At 32.1% G+C, this 6,000-nt stretch overlaps 1 protein-coding gene across 6 annotated transcripts in view; it reads left to right on the top strand.

Moving 5' to 3' along the window:
* The window catches only part of egfl6 (EGF like domain multiple 6), a 37,679-nt gene that overhangs the window by 16,471 nt on the left and 15,208 nt on the right, over positions 1–6,000 (top strand). For 2 of the 6 annotated variants that reach the window (XM_089133514.1, XM_089133513.1), the window contains exons 1-3: positions 125–410; positions 3,240–3,383; positions 5,448–5,533. The gene's annotated coding sequence lies outside the window, so the exon portion shown is untranslated. Of the gene's footprint in view, positions 1–124; positions 411–689; positions 902–3,239; positions 3,384–5,447; positions 5,534–6,000 lie in introns of those variants that run through there. The other 4 variants (XM_089133515.1, XM_089133518.1, XM_089133516.1 and 1 more) reach the window with 4 other exon arrangements.

Genomic DNA, 6,000 nt, shown 5'->3' with positions numbered 1-6,000 from the left:
CAGACGATTTTGAAGTTGGAGGAGAAAACGGGAGAAATTTAGAAGGAATTGTTCGCCCTCCCCAGTCTTTTTTAACCGTCTATGTTTTTAACCGGAGAGTAAACAAACTTAGATGACGCCGCGTGATGACGTAATCTCTGACGCGTCGCTGACCAGCACAAGACGAACGATTGTGGTTAAAAAGTATATAAATGTTTATTTTATTTTTTAAATGGCCGATGGTTTCGCTAGATAAGCCCCTGTTCCTCAGCTGGGGTCGTGAAGCTGAAGCTGAAGCTCTTCAGAGCCGTGCGAAACTGCATCGATTTGGACTACAACATGTTGGTTGCAATTGAAGTTCAAAATTGTGTGGAAAAATCCTCAAATGTGGATAATGTCTTTTCCACTGAAGAAAGATAGAGAGACATGGGGTGAGTACAGTATCAGGAAATTTTCATTTTGAGGTGAACTAATCCTTTTAAGACTTGTTTAATGAAAAATGTGTCAAAATGAAGTGAGTTTGTCCTTAAAACATGAAAAAAATATCTGCATATGAAGTCAGACAAATAATCTTTATTTAAAGGAAAATCAAGATTTTTTCCCTGACTTTATTAGAAGATGTTTGTTCTTGTTTAAAGCTTCATTTTGATCATTTTTTTTTTCATCTAGTCATTTTCCTTCACCAGTAAATGTAATGTTTGGATTATTGCTGGGAAACGAGACAGAAACACTGAGGAAGAGCAGCATGTCATGATCTTCCTCTCGTTATGTTTATTTAATATTCCAAACCTTTAACCTGAAGAATCAAAGTGTAAAAAACTGGATCTACTGCATCCTCACTGGTCTCCTTGCACAGGGTGAGTCCTCCTGCTGCAGGTCAAAGGTCAAGCGTCTGTTCCCTGTGAGGGTGACCTTTGACCTGGTGAGTTACTGAGGTCAGCATCGTCCTGCTTTCACGTCACTGATCCGTCTAATAAATACAAATACTAGGGCTGTCAAATGATTAATCACGATTAATCACATCCAAAATGAATTTTTTTTTTTACATAATATATGTGGGTAAACTGTGTATAATTATTTTGTATATAAATACACACACATATACATGTATATTTAAGAAAAAAAATATTATTTATATATGAAATATTTATATTTGTATATAATATAAATTATATATAAATCTATATACAGTATATACATTAAAATATTTCAAGCATGTGTGTGTATTTATATATATAAAATAATTATACACAGTGCATATATTATGTAAACACAAAATTTTATTTTGGATGTGATTAATCATGATTAATCATTTGACAGCCCTAATAAATACTGAGTTTTTTGAGTATCACTGAGATCCATTGTCATTTTAGTTAAAGTTTAAGTCATTTAATATGAATATGAATATTCATATTTTATATACATCGAGTTAAACTGAATGGAAATGAGAATTTTATTTCATAAACAATTATTCATTTTAAGTAAAAAAATTTTTTGTGGTTTTATTAAACAATAAGAACCCTGACTAAATAATTAAGAAAATAAAGACTAAAAATATAATTACAAATTATATTTTGCACATGAAGAAGAAAAAAAGACTATTAATGGTTTTGGCTTTGTGACATTATCGTAATGATGATGAAGCACTTTTAACCCCTCAAATTCACATTACTGTAATGCATTTAAATGTTGTTTTTTTTACAGTTATGTATGCTAATTTTCATTATTCTCTATTAGGATTCTGGTTAGATGATCATAGTAATTCATTTGCATTTGCATGCATTTAGCAGATGCTTTTATCCAAAGCCACAAATCAAAGAAACAACAATATTCATAGTCTTTTATATTTTTTAAGGATTATTTTTAGGATAAGATTACCACTATAATTCTTATTTTTGTTGAATTATAAATGAGTATGATACCAGTATAAAATCAGAGTGAATGTGAAGGCAGCAGTTGTGTAATCTCTGCCGGCAGAGACGATGACTATTATCCTGAACTATGAAGGAATGTTTGTCTCGGGTAATGCCGTATTTCTGCCGTCTAATAACAGGCTTTAGGGCGAACTCAAGCTTGTTTGGTCCTGACGTGAATAATCTCCTGTCAGACGAACTGCTTTTGCCCCGAGGAGCCGAGAAACATCCGTCCGACACACACACACACACACACACACACAACTCAGGATTGCGGGACGTTTGAGGACGTCTTCCAGATCCAGCTCACGAGCGGCTGTTTAACACACACCTGTGCCTTCAGCAGTTTAGATCATTTCCACAAAACTGAGATGAAGCAAAATATCCAAAGAAAGAACAGAGCATCTGCTTGAATTTTGGGAAGTTTCATAAAAAAGCAACGTTTTGAACAAAAAAGCTGAAAGACTTCATTTCTATGATCAAAAATACAGTAAATCATGTGAATATACAGTAAAGTGTAATTTATTCCTGTGATTTTCAGCATCATTACTCCAGTCTTCAGTGTCACATGATCCTTCACAAATCACTCTAATATGAGGATCTGATGATCAACAAACATTTATGATTATTTTTTGTGGAAACCGTCATACATTTTTATTTTTCAGGATTCTTTGATGAATAGAAAGTTCAAAAGAACAGCATTTATTTGAAAGAGAAACTTTTGTAACATTATAAATGTATTTACAGACCAATTTTCATGCATCTCGCTCAATATAAGTATTATTTAAAAAAAAAATATTGCTGATTGCTTTGAACGGTAGTGTATGAAAGGTGTCTTACATTCAACATAAGAACATATGCATATACTTCTTGAAAAATGTCTCACAAAATCTTATAAGATGGCTAAAACAACAAGTGAAGAGTTCAGATGCAAAAGCCTCTAAATGCCATTTGAAATTTTCTTCTTTAATGATGATTTTTATCAAACTTGTATATTTAAGTTCAGTAATTTCACTTAAATTGCAATGATAATTACCTATTAATTTTTTATTTAAGTGAAATTACTGAACTTAAATATATAAGTTTGATAAAAATCATCATTAAAGAAGAAAATTTCAAATGGCATTTAGAGGCTTTTGCATCTGAACTCTTCAAGTCCAACTCAACAAGCAAACTCTATCGCCCTCTTGAGGACTGAGGATGTTTTCTGTCACAGCGACACGAGAACACACAACTGTGTGTCTTGCATTGTCAGGCCTGACCAGATGTTAGCTTTCACACGGAGATGCAGAAACCATAAAACGGATCTAATGATGGATATTCTCTTCTCTTGAACTTCTTTGGCAGGTTTGAGACGTAATAATTATGCGAAGCACTTCAAAGAGCGTTCCAGGTGCTCGTGACAAGCCCAAACACAGTTCCTCCGGAGAACCTCACAGACACAGCTTCAACATATGATCAGATTCATCCAGATGCAGTAAATCCCACACTGTAAAAAATGATTTTTTGGTGAAGTAAATACTAGTGAAAAAACCCAATGTAAATTACTTGAAAAAGTTAGTTCAGACAAGAATTTAAAAAACTAAGTAAATTCCATATCAGTACTTAATTCAAGCCAGTATAAATGAAAGTGTAAATATCAACTCAATAAAATTAAGTAAAAATTACTCAACTTTTCTGATACTGGGGTTCCCATCATGCACTGGACCTTGAGGCTCATTTTTCACTGGTTTCCAGCTGTATTTACACTGTTTTATCATTGGTTTTTGTTGTCAGTATTAGTAAATTGCCATTTTGTGACATTTCGAGTAAATGTTTTGCACAAAAAGACACATTCAAACACAAAAACGATCCATCAAATGTTACCGCCATTGTGTATTGTATTGTCTACCAAGTATTGAGGTGTTTGCATTCACATGAGACTTAATGTCTGACATTATGTATTTATAAATTACTTAGATGTTCTAAGTAAAGCACATATAAATGACTAATAAAATTTAAGATTATTGTTTTAGTGAAATGTAATACAAAGGCAAAGGAAATCGATATTAATCAACCTTTTACTAGCTGAGTTAAAATTACATATTTTTTTGTAAAGTTTACTTAATTCCATATTCCAAGTAAATTTAACTTAAAGATTTCTAATTAAAGCTACTGATAAATATGTTTAGGTTTTTACTTGGCAAATCTTTGTAAATTTACTAGCATTTTCTGAGTGAGAAAGTTTTGCAAGTTTTTTCAAGTAAATCCTACTCCAAATTTTTTACAGTGCACTGGATCATATTTGATGCGCAATATGCCTCTAAATGATCAAAGCTTTGTTTGCACTTAATAGTTTACACTGTTTTATCAAGTAAAAGGTCTTTAATTATGCAACGGGTACGGGTTTAAAGCTCTTGACGGAATTGCTCCTGTTTATATATCAGAACTTTTAAGTTCTTATTCTCCTCTGAGATCATCATCTCTCCTATTATTAAATACCCCGAAATCATGTTTGAAATCATGTTTTGATCATGTTCAGTCTACAAAACATTGGAACTACCTTTATCCATCAGAGCTTTTCTTACTTTAAATGTTTTTAAAGCGTCAATTAAAACCTACATTACTTTTTTCCTCAAGCTTATGAAATTGAAAAATTTGCTTAAAAATGCTTTTTGCATTTATGAAATACGGGTTTGCAGTTCTTGTGAGGTCGCTATAGGTTTAAAATTTGTACTTATAAAGATTCTATTTATGTATTTATATGCATTTTATGCAGGCTATATTGTTATAAAGATCTCATTGATTTACATTACAAGCATCAGAAATGTACAAATGTTTGTCGGCATCTGCACTATTTGGCATATTTTTGCTCCGTTTTAAAAAGTAGGATTTACTTTTTTCACTCAAAAGATTTGCCAAGTAAAAACCTAAACATATTTATCAGTAGCTTTAATTATAGAAATATTTAAGTTAAATTTACGTGGAATATGTAGTTAAGTAAACTTTACAAAAAATAATTAATTTTAACTCGGCTAGTAAAAGGTTGATTAATATGGATTTTCTTTGCCTTTGCATTACATTTCACTGAAACAATAATATTGAAATTTATTAGTCATTTATAGTATGTGCTTTACTTAAATCCGCTAATTACATCATGTCAGATGTTAAGCATCATGTGAATACAAAGACCTCAATACTTGGTAGACAATACACACTGGCGGTAACATTTGATGGGTCTTTGAATGTGTCATTTGGAGCAAAACATTTACTCGAAATGTCACAAAATGGCAAGTTACTAATACTGACAACAAAAATCAATGATAAAACAGTGTAAATACAGCTGGAAAAAATGAACCTCATTAATTATTCAAGGTGCAGTGCATGATGGGAACCCCAATATCAGTCATTTTACTTAATTTTATTGAGTTGATATTTGCATTTTCATTTTTACTTGCTGATATGGAATTTACTTTGTTTTTTTTTTTATTCTTGACTGAACTAACTTTTTCATGTAAATTACATTGTTTTTTTTTCACTAGTATTTACTTCACCAAAAAAAATCATTTTTTACAGTGTAAGAGCTTCAGGTCATCAGCTTCACCCATTACATGAAGAATCCCCTGCTCCACCTCCATCGTCCCCTTCGTCATGTGCTACTTGTATGTAAACACCTGAGACTATATTTGTATATACTGTATATACAGTCAGTGGTGTGAATAAGTGTTGGCCCCCATGCTAAAGTTGCCTAAAAAGAGGAATAAAAAAATCATCTTTTGGATATTGATCTTAATGCCTTAATTAGAAAAATGAGGAAAACTCCAACCTTTAAGGACACCAATTTTCTTTGTGAATGAATAATGTATCATAAATAAATAAATGTTTTTCCTTAAAATACAGGGTGCATAAGTCAGGGCACCCCTATGTTAAATTCCCATAGAGTCAGGCAGATTTTTATTTTTAAAAGCCAGTTATTTCATGGATCCAGGATAATATGCATCCTGATTGGCCTTTGGGATTAAAATATCCCCACATCATCACACACCTTCACCACACCTAGAGATTGGCATGGGGTACTTTCCATAAGATCATCTTTCAATGCAAATCAAACCAGCTATTAGGCTAACTG

The sequence above is a fragment of the Pimephales promelas genome, chromosome 7 (genome assembly GCF_988280905.1).
Source record: "Pimephales promelas chromosome 7, fPimPro1.hap1.1, whole genome shotgun sequence".
In the NCBI taxonomy this organism is placed as follows: Eukaryota; Metazoa; Chordata; class Actinopteri; order Cypriniformes; family Leuciscidae; genus Pimephales; species Pimephales promelas.
This window is presented reverse-complemented; position numbering and strand designations above follow the sequence as displayed.